General features: G+C 41.8%; 2 non-coding genes across 2 annotated transcripts; both read right to left on the bottom strand.

Moving 5' to 3' along the window:
- Positions 1-6270: 6270 nt before the first annotated feature.
- LOC112086903 lies at positions 6271-6381 on the bottom strand. The gene has a single exon (XR_002899757.1). It is a non-coding gene; the product is annotated as a small nucleolar RNA R71 (small nucleolar RNA).
- A 16133-nt stretch (positions 6382-22514) lies between these two features.
- On the bottom strand, positions 22515-22621 carry LOC112086877. Its single transcript, XR_002899731.1, has one exon. It is a non-coding gene; the product is annotated as a small nucleolar RNA R71 (small nucleolar RNA).
- Positions 22622-23127: the final 506 nt, after the last annotated feature.

Below are 23127 nucleotides of genomic sequence, written 5' to 3'. Positions count from 1 at the left end.
CACACACACCACATCAAGAGCAAAACAAACATAGGAGTGGAAACCTACCTATGGGCGATTTGTGAATGCTGACGAGTCTTAAACATAATGCACCTCTTCTTTTCCAGGGCCAGAGTGGAAACCTACTGGTCAGGGTTGAGAGAGATAGTTGTCTATGATCACGACAGTGGCGTATTCATACGTCCGTGACTCCAGTTCGAAAAGTTTAAGCTAAGATCTTATCAAATTTACTCTCTAGCAATGTTTTGAATTGTTCATACTGTGAGAAAACTTCCCTGAACCCCAGCGCTTTCTTTCTTATAGATTTACACCGATTTTCATTCAAGGTTTAGTCTAGTTTTTTTACTCTTTCAATCGATTTTTACTTAGCAATTAGGTCTAGCTGTTTTTCTCGTTTTTACTCGTTTTGGTTAAATTTAATTATTAGGTCATTTTAATTCCCGTATTTTCTCTTTAAGATTTGTTTTTACGTTTTAAACACACTACCAAAATCCTCACAAAACTGGCCTGGTTCTAGACTTCCTTACTTTATATTACTTTCGAAGGCTTTTGCAGGAAAGATCCTCCTTCCCTGTGGATTCGATCCCTAAGTACTACAATCGATCAGCTGTGCACTTGCGGCTATTGATTTCATTTAGGGTAAAACTTGACACCCTCACCACACGAAACATCAATTCGCCTGAGCTTGGTGCTCGGCATCCTGAGCCTGCTGCTCAATCCTTTGCTGTTCTGCCATTCCAAGCCGTTCAAAGAGTCGTTCTCTCTCGCGTGCCCTCCATTCTATTCGGTTGATGTTGTTGTCGTAAGAGAGAGGCGGTTCTGTGCTGCGAGACCTGGTTTTCATGCACCTGAAAGCAAAGCCAGAACTTGTAAAAGAGTTAGTAAAACAAAAGAAAGTAAAGTCTTGATCTCAAGAACAAGTAAGAAACTAATGCTCCCACAAGTTGGCAACAGCGCCAATTGATAACTAAGAGTTTTCAAGCTCTTTATAGAGGTTATCAATATCCTGTCTTGTAGTACAAGAGGTTATCAAACCAAACTTGTGGAGAGGTACTAATCTATGTTACTTGTGATCTTAAGTCAAGATGATCAAGCAAAGGTTTTTGGTAACTAATCTACATGAAAAGCAAATAATCATGAAAATAAAACAAGCGATGATATTTAGACTAGATGAAGATGCAAATGATAATAAGTAAATGAGCAAATGGTCGGATGATGATAATGGATGATAAAGGCAGAGGCTTTAGACAGGGTAAAGGACTCAGGTGTCTCGAAGCTAAACCAGCGAGTTAATGAATCAATATTAGCAAACATTTTCATTTAACATGAACTCAAAATATGATAATCCTCTCATGAAGGTATTAAACATCTAAACTGATTCTCTTTTATACCAAAATTCCTTTTGAGAAGCATGAATCAGTCAGGTTTAAGATTCAGTTCAATAAGTCGTTTAAGAGAACAAACTATATCACTCTCGCGATGAAAGACTCTTAAACCCTTAGCCGATTGGTTCAGAAATTTCCTCAAACACTTTTGATGCAAGGAAAGTCTCAGATCTGGACCGCAAGTGATGTGCTTGGATCCAGCTTAAAGTACAAGAACGGCTAAGGAATGAAACATGCAAGCTAGACCCCTAAACTCACTAATCTATCTTGGAAACACCCTAATCTACCTATCTAAAACCTCTTAAATGGACTACTCACTGATCATAACGAGCTCACTAAGTCCTTTGCAAGACGTGTAGCTGGTCATGATTAGAAGCTTTAGTGCTGGCGAATAAAAGAAATGGACAAGAACGAGATTCTTACGTGAAAACGAGATATCAGATTAGATTAATCAAGTTTCACAAAAGAGGCAAGTTCTTAAAGCTAAAACAGGTAGGAAATAAGATAAGATAAAAGATGATTAGGTTTCTGGTCCTAAAATCTATTTATAGTGAAGGGTAAGTGTTGCGGGTCAGCCCGGAACAAACCGGGTACTGAACGCTCTTCTTGGGTCGTCGGGTGAGCACCTCGGTGTGTCAGAGTGTGAAGCCGAGGTCTTGATGCCGAGGGGCGCACGTGAGAAAAGATCAAGATGAAGATCTCATGAAGAACACGTCAAGAACATGCATAAACCCTAATCTTCAATCCATCTTTACGTGCATTCTGAGTCAACTTGTTCTTGAATCTGGGTTCGTGACAAGGGACCTCGGCATGCAATGCCGAGGGGCTTGGTAGTCGAGGGGTTCAGGAAGATGAAGTCCGGCATGCAATACCGAAGTCTTTAAGCCGAGGTTCACGTTCAACATTAGCTGTTTTCAGCTTCGCTTCTCCAACATGCATACCTCGATCTTGACATACCGGGAGTTAGTACGAGCTCTAGTCCAAAGAGCTTCAGGGGACGAGCCTTGGCCTAAGCAATGTCGAGGTAATGATGCCGAGGCTCGTAGAAACACTTAGCGCGTATCACACTCGTTGGGCTCGTACTGATCAACTTGTCTTCCGGTTGCGATAACTTTCAGCACACGACTCTAAATGTCTTGAAACCAGTCTCATAATCAAGGTAACTCATTCAGCTCAAACTTTGGTGAAGAAACCATCGGAGCTTGGGAAGTGGAAGGCTCCCCGGATTGCTCATCTTTGCACCGCATCAGAATGACCGAAAAAACAGCTTATAGACCGATGTCTCTTCCGGATACGATATCTTCCAAACCACCACTCCAAATTGGGGATCTTAGGTGTTCTGAAAAGATCGCTCAAAGATATTTAATATTGATGAAGGCCCTGTAAACTGATTCGAGCTGGAAGAGCATCGTCCCACGTAATCTTCGAAACCCATCGGATCGACTTTTGAATGCATGCGAGACAGGTGTGTCTTCCGGTGGCGATATCTCTCTACTCACTGCTCCGAATTCTGCGATTCCAACTGTTCTGGGATATTGACTTGATTATATCCAACTTTGATGAAGACCTCGTCAACTGATTCGGGCCAGAAGATTCCCCGGATTTGCGATCTTTGATGCGCGCGGGTGAAAAATAATTTTAGCCGAGAAATGCTTCCCGCGGTAAGGAAAATGTCCGAGAAACGTGTACCGCGATAAGCTTTTTAGCCGATAAAAACTTCTCAACTCGGCATAAAATTTCACCCGATGGAGTTTTCACCGGTAAGGATTTTTAGCCGGTAAACACCACCCGATAGCGATTTTAGCTGATATTATGATCCAGCCGGTACGAGTTTTCGCCGAGAAATTTCTCCAAGCGGTTTTCACCATTTTTGAACCTCTTCTTCACCATTTCCACTCCTGATCTTCCTCTTGAGCTCCAAATAGCCTCCAAAGCACCTGATAAAGACTCCAAACCATGCAAAACTCTTTGGTACCTAATGCAAATCCTAAAGCCTATTTTAATGCCTAAAGACTCAAAATGAATGAGAAAACACATGCTTTGGACTCTAAAGTGCAGTTTAAATGATGCAAAATATAGACATATCAACTCTCCCACACTTGTCCTTTGCTTGTCCTCAAGCAAAAAGAACAAATGAGAGAGAGAGGTTGGATGCAACGGGAGTTCATATTTCCTTTTAGAGAGAAGTGACCACAACAAGAACTCAAGTTCATGCTTAAATATGCAACGCAAAGCCATACTCAGATATATATCAACCTATCAAGGAATCTCCACAAGTTCTCCTCTCTCTCAACTCTTTCACATTCATTAAGCTTTATCAGGTGAATCGAATGATGCAATGTTTAAACAAGCTGGCTTAGCTAGGGAGAGGCTATGAGATTAAAATGATCTCATCAGTGTTCAAGCGGGTTCAATGCAGCAAAGGGATCTCTCTTTGAATGATCAAACTTCGGCAGAATGCTAAAGGTAAAAAGCAACCAATGCATACAAGGGCAGAAACTCATCCCACCCCACACTCTACTCAAAGTTTCCTCACTTGCTCACACTCTCAAGAACCTCTCTTTTCACTCTCATCATCGCCTAGCTAGGGGGTTTACTTTATTTTCTTATGCATAAGTCTTGGAGCTTATACTTTCATCAGCTCTTTTCCACTTTCTCTCGCAATTCCTAGACTCTTTATCATTCTTTTCAAAACGTTTGAGCTCTTTGGCTTCTTTTAACTTTTCTTTTTATTTAGAGGCTTGATAACACCGGATTTTGACCATTTTTATGGATCGTTTTAATATCATATGCAGGTGTTTTAACTCTGTTTTCAATGGTTTTTAAGTGATTTCTATGTTTTAGAGTTTTAAAAAACTTTTCAGGAAAACTTGGACTAAAGATGTGCAATTTGGAACAAATGAGCAATTTTGGATAAATGCAGACCATTAGAAGTATGGTACTCGATGGAGACCTTTTCACCGTCTGATCATCCCCACAATTTGAGACAACATAGAAGAGACAACCAGCTTTCTAATGCAATTGGTTTGGAGACAATCCAACGGTTAGAACTTCAGATATCCCCGGTGCACTAAAGACAGAAAATGCAGTCTCAAAGGAGAGCATAGGCCGCGACCGCGGCCAGACCATGATTCCCCACGGTCAGGACCACCGCGACCGCGACCAGAAAACGTTGACGTCCGAAAGTGACCTAAATAAAGCCCAAGTCAAGCCCAATACTCATTCTTCAAACCCTAGACGTTTCCAACGAATTAAAAGGCTATATATACTCGTTTTAGGTCATTCTAATGACCAAGTCGTGGAGAGAGAGCAGAGGAGAGTCGCATACCTCGGAGTTGCCGTCTTCGGGAGAAGAAGGAGTCACCGAAGGAGCCATCATCGATCTCCATCTTCATCCTCGTTCTTCGTTCTTTACCTTTCTCTTATTTAATTTCCAGCAACTACAATACTTCTGTGATGTTCTTATACACTATGATTGAGTAATTCCCTTGTTGGGTTTTAATGGATTTTTCAAAGGGATTCATGGATTGATTTATGGTTTGTTAGATTAGGGTTTATCTTTAGAGTTCTTCGTCTAAATCTGCGTTTCGATTATGTGGCTTGGATCGATTATCTAGCTACTGCGATTAGGTTGATTTGTTCACCGAAAGTGTTGTTGAATCGATTAACCCTATTTAGATGAACAAATTCCCTTATACGGCGTGAGTCGATCGAAAGCGTTTTGTGAAATTATCAAACTAATTTGTCTAGACACTTAGAGAACTGAATGGGAGTTTAGTAAATCTGAGTGAATTGATTTGTGATTAATACTACGTGAGTAGGTTAGTCTGGGTTTGATTTCAGGAATACATCTATAGAAAACTCTATGTTTGATTCTCTTGTTAGTTAGTCTATGATTCCCGGTGAATTCCCTAACGCCCAACACCTTCTCGTATTGATTTGATCTTATTGTTTACTAGTTTTTAAGTTTATTATTTTATATTTTCGTCACTGTTCACAACCCTAAAACAAACACCCATATTTTCATCTTACCTCAGTTCTCATCTCAAGTAAACTCGTATTGCAGTTACGTGGTCTTCAGTGGATCGATCCCTAAGTACTACAGCGTACATCTGTGCGCTTGCAGAAAACTAGGGTTAAAACCTGAGCATATGAAGTTTTTGGCGCCGTTGCCGTACGTTCTCTTGTTCATTTTTGAAAAAAAAATCTATTTATTATTATATAATATATATATATATCTATATATTAACATTAAAAAAATTTTAAAAAATTATATATATATATATATATAAACTAAAAAACAAAATAAAAAAAACAAAAAAACCAAAAAAAACGAAAAATATAAAAATATATCTATAATATATAAATTAAATAATTAATTAATTTTTTTGAAAAAAAACACACACACACACACAAAAATTAGAGATGGGCGATAACAATAGACACTTGCAATATTTAGATAGGCTTAGAGATAACCACCACGTCCAACAAAACGTTGAAGAGCACGTTATGTTTCAAAACGCTCCTTGCTTAACTCTAAGAGATTATAACAATCCGTATGCTTTCTATGAGAACCGTTCTCCCATTAGTCTACAACCCATCAACGTAGACTATGAGATAAGTCCGAAGCTCATAAAATTGGTCAAGCAGAACCGGTTCCATGGCAATTCATCGGAGAACCCTATGATCTTGAAGATTTTGAAGAAATCTGCAGCACCAAACAATCGATCGGAGTCCCTGCAGATTACATAAAGTACAAGTTGTTTCCATTTTCTCTTTGTGATAAGGCGCGTGCTTGGTTCAAGTCTTTGTCTCCTGGTTCACTCGAATCATGGTACGAATGCAAGGCTGCCTTCCTTAACCATTTCTACACCACCTCTAGATCAAACTTCTTTAGAGACAATATTTATAGGTTCCAACAAAAAAGAGGCGAACCTTTTCATGAAGCTTGGGATCGTTATAAAGGCTACATTAGGGAATGTCCTCATCACGGTTTTACAGAGACATGCATCTTGAATTCCTTCTACGACGGTCTTGAATGGACATCTAAGGCTCCTCTAAATGTAGCAAGCGATGGAAACTTCATGACAAGGACTGTGGAAGAAGCTTACATGTTGATTAATAATCTTGCTGCAAGCAGCAGAAACAATTGTCCTGATCAAGTAAGAACATCACGTTCTACTTCCCATGATCATAAGGAGATTGAAGAACTTATAGCCATGGTGAAATTGTTTCTCCAAAATCAGCAGCATTCTGTTAATGTCTGCGAAGCAGTTAATGCAGCTGAGATTAATCATAAACTTGGAGCACAAGATCACACCCATATGAATCTCCAATCTGCTCCAAAATCATCTCCAACCTCTCAAGACAACAAGCTCGAGCTTATGGTGCAACCACTTCTTATGAAGCTGCAAAGATTAGCAGACGATGTGGATATAAGAGTACACTGCTTATACACTGACCTTAATGGTAAATTTGAAGCTCTTTCCACTCATGTTGATAGCATGGACGTGCAGCTATCGCAAATCATAAATAGTTCGAAAAGCACCGAAGCTATGGAGAGACAAATCGCTGAAGTACATGAAGAATCACCCAAGACATCCGCAACCCTTGAGCTTAAGTTAGACAACATGAATGATCTTGGGTACAAGTTAGACATCATGAATGATCACCTCAACAAGAACAATGACGAGTCATTTCAGAAGTCCACTAACCTCTCAACTCATGTCAAGATGCTCGAGAAACAAATCGGTCAAATTGGAAAAAGTGTGAAGAGACAAGATGGTCACCTTCCGGGAAAAACCGTAGACAATCTAATGTGGCGTTGCAATGTCATAAAAACTGGCAATCAAGACACTGAAGTTGAATCTCCAGCATGTCCTGAAGAGTATGATGCAATAGGAAAAGTTCCACACCAAAGGAAGCTTCATAAGATAAATGATTCGGTGAAGTTTGTCTTCCCCTTCATAATTGAAGGTATGGAATTTCTTGACTCTCTATGTGACACAGGAGCAAATGTGAATGTGATGTTTAAAGCAATTGCAACCGAGCTGGGGATGCGTGACATCAAACCTCCTCACGGTTCTGTTAAGTTTGGAGACAATTCAAGCACAATTCCATATGGTTTCGTAACGGATTTGATGGTGCAAGTAGGAGGGTGTCTTGTTCCTGTTGATTTTCACATTCTTGAGATGGAAAATGACTCTCCCAGGGCGTTAATATTTGGAAGTTCAATCCTTGCAACAGTGGGGGCAGTTGTTGATTATCCCAACCGAAGAGTTTGTTTTTCTAAAGTCAAAAAGAGAATCCTCTATCCTGCAGTCTGTAGTGGTGGAAGCTCTTACTGTATAACCATCTACAAGGTAGAGAAGTTGATTCTAGACCCTGGAGATAACAAGGGAAGGTGCCAACACGTTTCTATACAAGCCCCTTTAGTCAAGCCTAAGAGAGTTGTCGAGTCGAGAAAATTAAAGCACAAAGCAAGGAAGTCTAAGCGCAAATCAAAAAAATCTAAGGACAAAGCTACCTCACCTGGTGCAAGCTCGACATCGACCTCTCAAGACCCTATTGGAGACGTGGAGAAAGATGGTAATGCTAAAGTAATCACCCCAGAGACACGCCCAGCCCCGCCTCCAAAAGCAAAACCTTCCGAGCTTCCTTGGTTTATGCATATTGCGAATCACCTAGCAGTAGAGGTCGAACCGCCACGATTCTTCGGCTACAACAAAAAGAAGTTCTTGCGTGATATAAGAAGGTACTTTTGGGATTAACCATATCTTTATAAGCAGTGTGCAGATAACTTGTTTCGCAGGTGCATCTCTGAAGAAGAAGTTCCAGAAATCCTTTTTCATTGTCACGGATCTAACTATGCTGGACACTTTGCTACTGATAAGACTGTAGCGAAGGTTTTACAAGCTGGTTATTGGTGGCCTACCATGGTTCAAGGATGCCCATAAATTCGTATCTAAGTGTGATGCTTGCCAAAGACAAGGAAACATCAGCAAACGAAATAAGATGCCACAAAACTTGATTCAAGAAGTCGAAGTTTTTGATGTTTGGAGAATCGACTTTATGGGTCCTTTTCCTTCGTCTTTTGGAAACAAGTACATCTTTGTTGCTGTTGACTACATGTCTAAGTGGGTAGAAGCTATAGCCAGCCCCACAAATGACACAAAAGTAGTAATGAAGATGTTCAAGTCGATCATATTTCCAAGATTTTGTGTTCCGCGACTCGTCATCAGTGATGGTGGTTCTCACTTCATCAACAAAGTGTTTGAGAATCTCTTGAAGAAAAATGGAGTGAAACATAAGGTAGCTACACCTTATCACCCACAGACGAGTGGCCAAGTGGAGGTATCGAACAGAGAACTCATATTTTGGAAAAGACAATTGGACCAACAAGAAAAGATTAGTCAGCAAAGCTTGATGATGGTCTTTGGGCATATATAACTGCGTTCAAAACCCCATTGGGCACTACACCATTTCAGTCTCGTTTATGGTAAGGCTTGTCATCTTCCATGGGAGTTAGAGCTCAGGGCAGAATGGGCAATAAGAAAGCTGAATTACGACATCCAGACAGCAGGTGCAAAACGTTTGATTCAGCCAAATGAGTTAGACGAGATTTGTCATAACGCCTATGAGAATTCTAAGATCTATAAGGAGAAGACGAAGGAGTTTTATGACAGGAAAATAGTTCATAAGACGTTCTCACCTAATGACCAGGTTCTACTTTATAACTCACGTCTAAAATTGTTTCCCGGAAAGCTTAAATCACGATGGTCTGGACCTTTCAAAATCAAAGAAGTTTTACCATATGGTGCTGTGGTTCTATGGAACCGCCAAGGAGGCGATTTCACTGTCAATGGACAACGTCTTAAGCCATATCTTGCAGACATTCAAGAAGAAAAGGAAGATCCGATCTCATTAGCAGATGCGCCTAATGCCTAAAAGACGACCAAGTCAAGCTAACGACTTAAAACAAGCGCTTAGTGGGAGGCAACCCACTTGGTATTTTACTTATTTCCCTTTGATCTTTATTTTCTATTTTGTTGCTTTTTTTTTTGTTTCATTTAATTTCAGGTTCTTACAAAGAAGAACGAATAAAAGACGAGCAGAAATCATAAACCAGAAAACGGCAATCACTCCGGCCTGCACTGCCATCCTTCCAACCGCGACTCATTCTTCCGGCAAGGTAAGTACATCTAAACACTTCAAATTTATATTTCCTTATCCATCCTTTCTTAGATTTTATCACACTGAGGACAGTGTGAAATAAGTCTGGGGGAGGATGTTCATTCATTACTAACGAAATTTGATTTGTTTTGAGTTTGTTTTGGACATATAAAATTTTTCAAAAAGTTTTTCAAAATGTTTTTCAAAAAAATTTTCAAATTTGTTTCCAAAACATTTACAAACCAGGAACATAAATAAACAATACTATGATGATTTAGACCAGTGTGCTTCTACGATATTTCCTCGTTTTTTGCTCTTTCTGTAATTTAGGCCTAGATTAGGCGGTAGCTAGAGTACTTACACTACGAACTCGCACCAGAGGACTTCTATTCATGGAGATTCTTTCTGACAGGATATACTAGCTCATTTTATTTGGACTTAATTTTGACTTAACTTTCTCATTAAAGCATTAGATCAGGGAAATTAACGAATCATTCATTCAGGACTCCTTTACCCCTTTACCACTCTTTGTTGATCCTGAATGGCTAGTTCACCTTTAGCTAGTTCTCCACCGTAACCCAGCCTCTTTCAAACCACATGCACTCTTGTTTTTCATTGTCCTATATACAGATATGTGCAAAAACGTCGGAGAGAAAGAGGATCAACGCAGTTTTCAGTCACTAAAGACAGAGACCTACGATTTCATTGGAATGATTCAACAAAAGGAGAAACTCAGTTTGCCTTGGAAAAACTTCAAAATCTTGGTAAATTTTCGTCCTTTAGACTCTCTCTCTCTATAGAAGGTGTTTCCTCTTTCCAAAAAAAAAAAAAAAAACCGAAAAAGAGAAGAAAAGAAAAAAATAAGAAAGGAAAGGAAATAAAAACCTTAGAGAGTCTAAAAGGATCGAATTTTATACTTGAGGCAAGCTTGATTCGATTATTTGGAGTTTTGGAGATCATCCATCTGATTCCTAAAACAAGATCTAAGTCTGGGAGAGTACCTATTTACAACAATGGAGGAAGATTATGCTACAGCATTTGGCAAAGGAGAAGTGACTGAAAATCTGCGGTCATCAACAGGTCCTTCTCTCTCTTGTGGTTTTGCATACTATCTTGCATCCTCCAGTTCTTCAGGTAACCCGAAACACTTAAACTCCACCACTTAAATAGTCCTTAATTACCAAAGCCGTCTACCCTGAATGATGTTTTTAATGAGAATTCACTGTGCACTTAATGAATGTAAAAAGCTAGTTTACTGGAAGTTAGATCTAAGTGTCTAGATTTTCGCATGACGGATCAACGGATTAGTTATTTTTGTATTTTGGTGAGAATTTTCTAGACTAGATCCAGATAGGTTATGGTTTAGAAACACGGTCACTGAGATATTGTTTAGTTCCTGTGGGTTTTTAAAGATTCTTTTATGGTTTGATCTATGTTTTGTTTGAGGACAAACAAAGGTTTACGTCTGGAGGAGTTGATAACACCGGATTTTGACCATTTTTATGGATCGTTTTAATATCTTATGCAGGTGTTTTAACTCTGTTTTCAATGGTTTTTAAGTGATTTTTATGTTTTAGAGTTTTAAAAGACTTTTCAGGAAACTTGGACTAAAGATGTGCAATTTGGAACAAATGAGCAATTTTGGATAAATGCAGACCATTAGAAGTATGGTACTCGATGGAGACCTTTTCACCGTCCGATCATCCCTATCATTTGAGACAACATATAAGAGACAACCAGCTTTCTAAAGCAATTGGTTTGGAGACAATCCAACGGTTAGATCTTCAGATATTCCCGATGCACTAAAGACAGAAAATGCAGTCTCGAAGGAGAGCATAGGCCGCGACCGCGGCCAGACCATGATTCCCCACGGTCAGGACCACCGCGACCGCGGCCAGAAAACGTTGACGTCCAAAAGTGACCTAATTAAAGCCCAAGTCCAGCCCAATACTCATTCTTCAAACCCTAGACGTTTCCAACGAATTAGAAGGCTATATATACTCGTTTTAGGTCATTCTAATGACCAAGTCGTGGAGAGAGAGCAGAGAAGAGCCGCATACCTCGGAGTTGCCGTCTTCGGTCTCTATCTTCATCCTCGTTCTTCGTTCTTTACCTTTCTCTTATTTAATTTCCAGCAACTACAATACTTCTGTGATGTTCTTATACACTATGATTGAGTAATTCCCTTGTTGGGTTTTAAGGGATTTTTTAAAGGGATTCATTGATTGATTTCTGGTTTGTTAGATTAGGGTTTATCTTTAGAGTTATTCGTCTAAATCTGCTTTTCGATTATGTGGCTTGGATCGATCATCTAGCTACTGCGATTAGGTTGATTTACTCACTGAAAGTATTGTCGAATCGATTAACCCTATTTAGATGAACAAATTCCCTTAGACAGCATGAGTCAATCTAAAGCATTTTGTGAAATTATCAAACTAATTTGTCTAGATACTTAGAGAACTGAATGGGAGTTTAGTAAATCTGAGTGAATTGATTTGTGATTAATACTACGTGACTAGGTTAGTCTGGGTTTGATTTCAGGAACACATCTATAGAAAACTCTATGTTTGATTCTCTTGTTAGTTAGTCTATGATTCCCGGTGAATTCCCTAACGCCCAACACTTCTCGTATTGATTTGATCTTATTGTTTACTAGTTTTTAAGTTTATTATTTTCTATTATATCCACCATTATGGTTATCTCATGCTGTATTTCCTGATTGTAATCCTTTTCATAATTAATAAAATTTGATTTGCGGAAAAAAAAAAAAATTTCTATTTTCGTCACTGTTCAAAACCCCAAAACAAACACCCATATTTTCATCTTAGCTCAGTTCTCATCTCAAGTAAACTCGTATTGCAGTTACTTGGTCTTCAATGGATCGGCCCCTAAGTACTACAACGTACATCTGTGCGCTTGCAGAAAACTAGGGTTAAAACCTGAGCACATCAAGGCTAGGTTTTCTTTTTCGCAATACAAGAGCTCGATTTCTTAACCCAAAAACTCCAAGACAGAATTCTTTTCTTTCATTCCCCTAGCTATTTCCACTCATCTCTTTTTCACTCATATCACCTTTTTCCACTCACCAACAAGTCTTTTCCTCACACTTATTCCTCGCCAATATTCTCGGTTCCTTGATGTTGGAACACAGCACTCAATGAGACCTGCCCTTGTCGCTCTGAACCTAACACTTTCTGCTAAGTTTGATTCAAGGTGGCCTTTCAATTCACACACAAAAATTGGCTTGAAAGAAGGATAGGTTCAAGGTGAGGGAACTGATCCATGATGCGGATTCAGCTACTTGAGCTAAGGAAAGAGGGCGGTAAAACAATGGTTCTAGCTCAAGTATGTATGTCGGTATCTACAAGCTTATTCAAACAGTGCACCACAAGATATTTTCAGGTCAAGTTCAAGGTTATCACTTAATTAGAGTTGAGTTCATTTCAAACTTGTTCCTCAGATTCGAATCGTTTTCAGAATTTGCAAGCACATAATAAGTTTCACAAGCATATTTAGTTCAAGTTCTCAAAGTGATGTACTCTCTAGGAAAAAACTATCATGACTCCGTGCATTGATGCAATCCAACATGATGCAACTAGACTCGATCCTAAAATGTGAAATGCAACTAGAATGAACATTTTTTGTGAAAATTTTCTGATTTTTCGTATGCACTAAGATACATGAGACTCAAGATGCGAAAGGTCAAATAAGAACAAAGAAAAAAAGATCAGAAAACACAAAGCTCCTCCCCCACACTTAAATAACACAGTCCCATGTGTTATAACAGCGTGTGAGAGAAGTAAAAAGAAAACGAGACTAATGCAAGATGATATAAACAGAATGCATATTTACAAGGGGTTGAAGTCGATACCTCAGTCGCTGAGGTCTGATCCCAGGTAGTAAGAGGGATTTGACGTTGAACATGATGGTGTGGGCTGTCGTGGTGGGCTGCTTTCCGAGGGTTCAGGCTGGAACGCCGTGGCTGGATCGATCCAGTCGTCTTTGCCTGGCGGAAACTCGGGGTTCCTCGCATTCGAGCTCTCTCCAACCTCCTCTTGTGTAACCGGTGCTGTTGAGGTCGTCGAGTTCTTATCAGGCGAAGAAGGTGCGGTGAGCTGCTTGACCTTCTTCTTTAGCTGCCTTACACAATCCACCAGCGCGTGAATCGTCTTATCTTGCCACTTGCACCACTTCTGGAGAGTGTTAACTCGTGAATACAACTTCTTTGTGTGGTATTCGGGTTCTCCCCACACATAGGGATCAAAGTGGTATCGGCCGGCTCCTATTCTTCTTCCTTGTTCATTCGGAGGCTTACTAGACGTATCCTGTTCTTCTTTAGTGGACTTGCGCAATGGTGGATCGAAGAGTGGGTTGTACAACTGATCTTTGAGCACGTAGAAGGAGACATTGCGTTGCTCGTGTAACATGGTGAGGGCTCTGTTAGGCAAAAGGACTTGCGTGCCATCCCTGTGTAGCAAAGTGAAGTTGTAAACCCACTTGTTCCCTGCCTTGCCTCCAAAGAAACCACTCTTGCTTAGATATTGTTCATCAATGAGGCTCGGTCTGGTCTTGGTATCAGGGAATACAAACCCTTTGGCCCTCATGATCTTTGTCACCACCCAACCGTTCTGGAGTCTCCTCGTGCCCTTTTTTTTCGATCACACCACACATTGTGACGGTAAGTGAGCATTTGAATCGCAAAGAATGCACCTAGAGAGGGTACATGTATCGGCCCTTCAAATTCCTTCTTGTTCTTGATGTGAGTGATGAATGTCTTCAAGCCAAGGCCTATCATCTCAAGCTAGGTCAAGTGAATAACTCCAGGGTTGTAGGTCAAGAAGAACATGCAGGCCAGACTCGGTTAGCGTATCTGATCGCAGGGTTTCTGATGCAGCTCGTCTTGCTCATGCCTCCCATATACGGTCCGAAGGCGATGGTCTCCCATAGAGCAGCTAACTCTTCTTTCGAGTACACAAATTTCTCCAAAGAGCTCTCATTCCTTACAAAGCTAAATATCTCATCTAACTCCTTGAAACTGACTTTGTAGCTGACCCCGTCCATTTCAAACTCTATGTGACCGAAACCTCTCCCATGTAAGCGCTTAGGATCTCTCTTGGGGTAAATGAATACCTCTAGAGTGGCCAGGAACTGTTGAGTTATCCCTTCATAAGAGACATCACTCATCTCAGAGAACGAAGCTAAGCCCATATTTTGAAAAATGAGGGTAACATCGTTGAGTATCTCAAGCTTCCTCAACAACTCCATATCAGGGAACCGACCTTGAGCCACTCTCACTGTGTTAAAATGGTCCAAGTACTCTCCAGTAGTTGGAAAGTGTTCTCCTTCAGGCTCGGCCTTTGGTTCTTGCTTTGTCCCTTCATCACATTCGGCCTTATGCTCACGTGTATCGCCCCTTGGAACTACGGCTCCAGCTTCCTCTTCATCAGATTCTGAAGCCACTTGCTTTCCTTTCCTCCTTGGCTCAGGCACAGGTGCAAGCGCGAGCTCGCTATTCTTTGCATGCTTTGCAGCTGGCTCGCCCTCGGCTCCCTTGATGCTCGCGGAGTATTTCTTGCTTGTACCTCCATTTCGTGCCGAGTTCACAGCTTTCCCCCTGTTGGTTCTCTTCTGAACATCTTTTCCATGGTTTAGGGTGGCCGTTCTCTCAGTCATCTGCAAAAGAAATCCTCGAAGAGGGAATGAGAATCGAGTGTACCGCTAAGTTCAAACGCCTAAAGAACAAGCAAGAACAGAGCTTTCTGTCAAACGGGGTTGGCTCAATGGTTTCTCAGGCTCAAAGTGATCAATAAAAAAGTTGATTCAATCACTAAAATCAAAGAAAAGCAGTTAGTTCAGCCGAGAAACCCATTTCACCATTAAAACCGATTTAAAGCGCAATTTCTCAAGAATTTTAAAAAACTCAAGAACAAACCATTTTCAGTGCAAGAACCGGTTTTTCATGTGTTGTCTATCCTGATGGAATTTCTAAAATTGTTCCCAAAGTTTTTATCAGTCTAAAAGAATTGATTCCATATTTTTCAAACAATAAAGTTCGCAAATGATAATGGAAAAAGATGAGTTCTTTAAAATGCAAATACCTTTGAGAACACAGGATTCAAGCTCAGTGAGATGTTTATGCAGGATAGAAAACACCCTAACGAGTTCAGAACACTTGGAATCGTGCAAAACTAATGAGAAATGAGAGAGTTATGTGCGTGAAATGCAGAAAAAGAGTGAAGAAGGCAAACTCTGCGTTTTGGCTCGGTATGGAGGCAGGTATGGGCTGGAGCTTGCTTTCCAACTGGTTTTTGGACTGTTGCGGGACTGGTCCCCCCTTCCTTTTAAACTCCAGCCGTTGACCCCGCCTAAAATCGCCTTGACCAAACTTTTAAAATCAAATTGTCGCGCAAAGCCTTCAAAAGACCGCAGTATGGATAAGACGAGGGCCGTACGGTTTGGACTCATTTTTCTTCTCGACGTGTTCCACCCCGAGGGTACCAAACCGAGGGCTTCGAGCTCATGCTAACACGTAAATTTTCGTGGCCCTCAAGTCTTTTCCATTGACCGCTTAAACCTTCTTACCTGACTTAAGTGTCCCAAGTGTTCTTGTTTTTGTTCTTCCTCGTTACCAGGCACCTTGGTATGCTTCACCACGAGGGCATCATGCCGAGGGCAATTGTTTTGACATAGAGCACTTGGTGCTTGGGGGTTTTGGTGACTCGGCCTCGGTGTAAACAGGTCGCTGCCTCAGAATGAGGTTTTTGACCTTTTCTTGTGAACATTGGACCTCGGTATATTTATCCCGAGGTGTTTACACTGTGGCATTTCCCCCACACTTAGTTATTTCACGATCTCTCTTTCCATCACACGGCCTTGATGTAAATAAGACGAGGAGTTTAGCCGAGGTTCTCAGGCTTTCACTCAGTAAAAGGTGACCAAGGCATAATTATGCCGAGGGTCGATGTAATACCCCGACTTAAAGCTAAAACGGCCGGAAAAACAAAGTCGCGGTATCGACTGGGAGTTGAGCTGGGAAGTAAGCTTGGGCCGAGAGGAAGAATTTGGTCGAATCAGATGAAGAAAAACACGGGCAAATTTCAAAGCGGTTCGGTGACGAAGAAATTGGCCGAGTGTTAGCCAAAAATTGAAGAAAAACGGCTAAGTATCAAGAGGAGAGTGGAGATCTGGTTCAAAGGAATATCAGAGTATTTATAACCACTAAAAGAAGGAAAAACTGTGCAACAGGCTGGGAATATTCCTGACGTGAACAGTGTCGGGAACAGTACCGTGAACAGTACAGTGAACAGTACTGTGAACAGTACCGCGCTGACACATGGAGACAAACGGAATGAAGTGGGGAACAAAGGCTGCGGTAGAACTGTATGGATTCAGTACGGACCAATGCATGTTCCGACGGGACAAGGCGCTGCCGGCTCAGTGGGAGACAAAGGCTGCGGTAGCCGATCTAGGTCTGGAAAAGGTGTGGTAGATCTCGAGGTGGCGAAATCGACCGTTGCATGCACTGACGGGACGTCTTGAGCGACACTTGTACGGTTGCATGGGAGGGACGCTGGCTATATATAGAACCTCACCCCTTAAGCAAATTCATTCCGGAAAGATCTCTACTTCTCTCTAGAAATCGTTTGTGTGAGTTTAGTGAGAGAAAGTCTGAGAGAGATTGAAGCAAATCGTGGTTAGGTGTGCGGCAGGATTAGGCTTGGTGAATCTAACTTAACGCATCAGAGAATCACGGTGAGTCCTTTGTTTGAGTCTCTTAGTCAAATTCTTCCTGTAGTCCATAGAGTTTGGTGCAAGTTTAAGGGTTGCATGTGGGCTTAACCCGAGAAGATTAAAGACGTAGTTCAAGGTGATGAGAACCTTCGGATACAGCCGAGGGGTGTGTATCCGTTGGTGCGTCAGGATGGTGTTGCTGGCAAGCCGTAGTGGATAACGGTGAGCCAGAGGTGTGTAACGGTAGATAGAGAGTCAAGCCGTAGCGAGGTAAGTCCCAGCAGGGCAGTTAGGGCGAGAGACGGTGTAATCCGCTGAACCAGAAAAGGAGTAAGTCCTGAACGGCAGAAGCAATACCCGGCACGCGACCGGTGAGCTTAGAGTAAGACCGGAGGAAGGAAAAGTACGCAAGAGACGGAGGATCCGTTGAGCCGAGGAAAGGATAAGTCCCAGAAGGGCAGAGATGAGCAATATACGGTATGTAACCGTTAAGCTGGGTGTGTGAAAAGTTCCGAAAGGCATGAGCAACACCCGGTAAGGAACCGGTGAGCTTAGAGTAAGTCCAAGTAAGGCAGAGAGGAGCAAGAAGTGGCTGTCAACCGATGAGCTCAGAGAAAAGTCCCGAAAGGCAGAAGCAACACCCGGTAAGGAACCGGTGAGCTTAGAGTAAGTCCAAGTAAGGCCGAGAGGAGCAAGAAGCGGCTGTAAACCGATGAGCTCAGAGAAAAGTCCTGAAAGGCAGAAGCAACACCCGGTGGGTAACCGGTGAGCTTAGGGTAAGCCCAAGTAAGGAAAATGGGAGCAAGAAGCGGTTGTGAACCGATGAGCTCAGAGGAAAGTCCCGGAAGGGCAGACTACAGGAGAGGCCCGTGAGTCTTGTGTGAAAAAACGGGAGAGGCCCGTGAGTCTTGTGTGAAAAAACGGGAGAGTCCCGTAAGTCTTTGTGTGTTGCATGTAGGTTGCATGTAGGAGGTAAGGCCGGAGTGAATTCAGGGTGGAATTTCTCGATCTAGACACAGCCCAATGGTGAGACTCGTATGGTACAAGAGGGTCGCACCCTTTTTCCAAGTGCTGCACGACGGTGTGGCCCGACTGGTCAGTGGACCGTGGACAAGGTTGGAATATGAGCCAGCTCTGTGATCCTGTGTGGTGATCAGAGCTAGGGGGCTTGCGGGGGCAGATGTGTCGAACTGGTGCATGTTTAAGGTGGAACATGGCACGTTTAGGGGCCCTTGCATGGTGTAGTTTAAGTCAATAGATGCACTTAGAGTAGTGATCTAGACTTGTTGGTAAATAGCTTCCGCTGTGAATTGATTGGTTGGTGATTGTGTGTGAACATTGCGATTGCTTGGTTGTTTGTCCATTGCTTTCCTTGTTGTGTGAGCTTCGGCTATGTGTGTTAAGTGAGATTGTGGTGGTTTGTGTGTTAGAGTCTTGACTCACTGAGTATTGTGAATACTCACGACTCTTTGTATCTCGCAGGTAGCTGTAGAAACCGGGAACATAGAGGGAAGGCAACAGACGCTAGGCGAGCCAGAGTAGATTGCAGTGTTCTTGTAAGATCTATATATGTATATTCATTAAAGCGCGGTTTTGTGAAAAGATGCATCGAATATTATGGAACATGGTTTTGTAAGGTTATTTTCAATATGTAATTAAGGAAGTATTTTCTCACAAAAACCTTGTCTTAATGATACTAGACCTTGTCCGGGTCGAAACAACTTGGGTTTGCAGTACGGGTTGAAAAGCCTTAGGCTGTTGATATGTTCATAATTTGCATTACTTAGGTTGTATATTTCATTTCAAATCATATCTTATTTCATGCATTTTAGGTCTTTAGGGTTTGTTTTAGGACTTAGGAGTTGCATTAGGTCCCAATGAGTCTTTGCATGTTTGGAGTGTTTATCAGGTGTATTTGGAGCTATTTGGAGTTGAAAAGGTGGATCCAGGAAGAGGAATGGCGATCAGGACTTGAAAGATGGTGAAAATGGATTTTTGGAGGTTCTCGGCGATTCTCACATACCGCAGGCAACTTTTATCGGCGATTTTCATGTACCGCGAATGAGCCCCTCGGCCAAAACGCGTACCGCTGCCAAGGTTTCTCGGCTAAAATTTCTGGGTAAAGACACATCTCAGAAATCGCGTGACCCGAAGGTCTTGCCGGTCGATTCAGTTGTCGGGTGCTTCATCAAAGTTAGAAAGGATTGGATCATGGTTCTAGAGCAGGTAGAATCATATGATTTGGAGCCGTGAGCAGAAAGTTAAGCTCGTCGGAAGGCACATCTGTCTCGCTGCCGTTTTGGACCGACCCGATGAGCTCCTAAGAATGCGAAGGACGATGCACTTCCAAACCGATTCAGTCTACAGGGCTTACATAAAGATCCAATAAATGTGAGTCCTCTTTCCAGAACGTCATTCAATTCGGAGCTATGAGCAAGAAGATAACGTTTCTGGAATGGACGCATGTCTAGAAGCCTCTTTCTGACCGTGTCAATGCACTGCAAAGATGAGCCCTGCAGGGAACCTTCCACTTCCCAAACGCCAAAGGTTCCTTCACCAAAGTTGAAGATGTCTGAGTTTTCTGTCCACTGAAGTTGTAATCGTACCATTTGGACCAGTATCTTGGGAGTTATTCTTCCACGAATGTGAAGTGTTCCAAGGAGACCTGAAGCCTGCGAGATGGTCTTGCGACTTGGTTAACTCGCAATGCCTGGAGATTAATGCCTGAGGGTTGAGCTGCATGTTGAGATGTGCGAGTATGGTATCACTGGGTAAGGTTTAAGGTTCCCGAGCAAGAAAAATACTAAGTCCACAACCGTGGGACTTGAGCATGCGAGTTGGCCAAGCTTGGAACTGAGCCGCATGAAGACTCGCAATTTACACCGACTTGAGCATGCGACTTGGGAGTGATGGAGACCATCCCACACACATCTCTGAAGGCCCCTGCTACATGGTCGTGCGAGTTAAGGAGAAAAGAGAACTAAGCCGCATGAAGGTTCGCGAATCACACCGAGAGAGTAATGCGGCTGAGCTTACATGGGTTCTATCTCGTTCAAGCTTCTTTCTTTGGCTGTGCGAGTTAGACATGCGACTTGGGACTAAAGGAGGACCAAGTCGCACACATATTCTCCCTAGATTTCGTCTTGGTCATGCGAGTTGAAGAGGAAGAAGACTGAACCACATGAGGACTCGCAAAACACATCTAGATGGGCATGCGGCTGAGACTAAGGGACTTAAGGCTCACAAGACTGCTTCTTTGGCTGTGCGACTTGGACATGCGACTTGGGAGGCTCCTGACCAACTCGCACACTCGTCATTTTATCCATTAAAGCCGGGTCAGGACCCGGTTTGTTCCGGGCTGACCCGGTCCGTTTTAAAGACCTATATATAGTTTTTAGGGTTTTATCCCAAAGACTTAAGCTTTATTCCATAATCTTTTTGCCTCTTTTGTGTAAGAAAACTCCTTTTGAAGAGAAATATCTGATTTTGGGCGTTTTAATCAAGAGAGTTTGAGAGATCTTGTGTTTAAAAGTTGTCTTCCTCTTAATCTATCATCTCCATCTTCATCTACACACTTCTAATCATGATTAACAACACATATTGCAAATGATCTAGTGTGTTGATCATGATTAGTGAGTAATCCCCAAATTAAGATCTTAGATATGTAGATTAGGGTGCTTAGGTGGTAGATTAGTGAGCTTAGGGTTTAGATCATTCATATTCCATTCTCTACAACCTGCTCTTAATGCTGGATCCATACACATCATATGTGGTCTAGATTCTGGGCATTTTATGCACCAAAAGTGTTTGATGAAATGCCTGAACCAAGGTTGTTAGAGGTTTAAGTGTTATTCATCATGGGAATGATTGTCTATATGCTTAAATGACAGATTAAACTGGTTCTCAATGCTTCTTTATTCATGTTTCACTAATGATGATTAGGTTAGAAACTGTTTTAGCATAGAAGTTGATACCTTCATGAGAGGATTAACTTAATTAATGATGTTTAAGTTGAATGGTTTGCTAGACCACATGATTCATTAGCTCACTAGTTTAACACTAAAGGCACCCTAATCCACTATCATGTCTAAGACCTTTCTCATCATCATACATACATTCTCATCTCATTTAGCTCATTTACTTGCTTGTTTAAATTGATCATTAGCTTTAATCCTCGTTTTTCCATTCTTAGTTGTCATTAATCAGCAAAACTTCACTCATTTGGCTTGAATTAAGAACTAATACTGCATCTTAGTGTCTACACATGATGGATTGATACCCTTTGTACTGCAAAGTGACAAAAGGGATTGATAACCCCTCATTTAGAGCCTTGAAAACTCTAAGTTATCAATTGGCGCCGTTGCCAAAGTGTGATAGCATTAAGATTGTGTCATTTCTTGAGATCAAGCATTTTCTTTTGTGTTTTCTAATTTCTTTCAAGTTCTGTTTGTGAGTTTCAGGTGCATGAACACCAGGTCCAGATCAAGAAGCTGTGGTCCACCTTTCCCCTTAAACGACAACATTAATCTTTTGGTACCAAGGAGGAGAAGGGACAGGCATGGAAGACAGATTGATCAGGCTGATATGGAAGATCAAAGATAGCATGTGGTTGGCATGGAGCAACCGGCTCAGGAGCAACAGGCTCAGGGTAATGGAGCTGGTAATGCAGCTGGTAATGGAGCTGGTCAAGGGTTACATCAGGGTAATGTTCATCAGGAACAGGTGCATCAACAGCAAGCTTATGTCCACCAGGGACAAGCTCCAGCTCATCAGCAGAGGCATCAGGCCAATGTCCAGCAAAGACAACAGGTGCACCAACATCAGCCCTTTCAAAACCAGCAAAGGAGATATGAGCAGCCACGGGTCTATGTTGGAGAGAATGACAGGGCCAATGCTCATCAGTATGGAGCTGGAATTCAAGCACCACCTGTGCAAAACAACAACTTTGAAATGAAGGCATCCTTGTTGAATATGGTCCAGAACTCAAAGTTCCATGGATTGGCAATGGAAGATCCCTTGGAACACTTGGATCAATTTGATAAAGTGTGTGACCTGACAAAGATAAATGGAGTTTCTGAGGACAGTTTCAAGCTCAGATTATTTCCCTTCAGCCTTGGTGACAAAGCTCACCAATGGGAGAAGAACCTCCTAAGAGGCTCCATTCAAACCTTGGAGCAATGCAAGCAGGCATTTCTATCTAAGTTCTTCTCCACCTCCAGAACAACTAAACTGAGAAACCAAATCTCTAGTTTCACTTAACACAGCAATGAGTGTTTTGGTGAAGCATATGAGAGATTAAGGAGGTACACTAACCAATGCCCACACCATGGGTTTAGTGAGGCTTCACTTCTCAGCACACTTTATAGAGGAGCTCTTTCCAAGATTAGAAACCAGCTGGATACTGCCTCCAATGGAAACTTTCTGGGAAAAGAGATTCATGCTGCTTTAGAGCTGGTTGAGAACCTAGCAATGAGCAATGATACATATGGAGAAGACTTTGATAGAGCCAATAGGAGTGAGAGTTCAAGCAGGGATCAAAGGTATGAGAAGGACTTTAGAACACTTGAAAGCAAGTTGGACAAGGTGTTATTGGCCACTCAAAAACCAATGCACTTTGTAGGAGAGTATGAGGAACCCTCTCAAATCTTTGAGAACATCAGTGAAGAGGGTCTTACTCAGGAAGAGCTTAACTACATTGGGAAACAGAGGTTCGAAAGATATCAGTATGGCAATGCCAATCAGAACCTCTCTTACAGGAATCCAAATGTAACAAACCCACAAGACCAAGTCTATCTGACTTTTCAAGCTCCACAGAACTTTGTTCCCAAGAACAACTTTC

Source organism: Eutrema salsugineum, unplaced genomic scaffold (genome assembly GCF_000478725.1).
Source record: "Eutrema salsugineum unplaced genomic scaffold, Eutsalg1_0 scaffold_2, whole genome shotgun sequence".
Classification (NCBI taxonomy): Eukaryota; Viridiplantae; Streptophyta; class Magnoliopsida; order Brassicales; family Brassicaceae; genus Eutrema; species Eutrema salsugineum.
The sequence above is the reverse complement of the archived record's forward strand: the minus strand, read 5'-3'. Positions and strand labels throughout refer to the sequence as shown.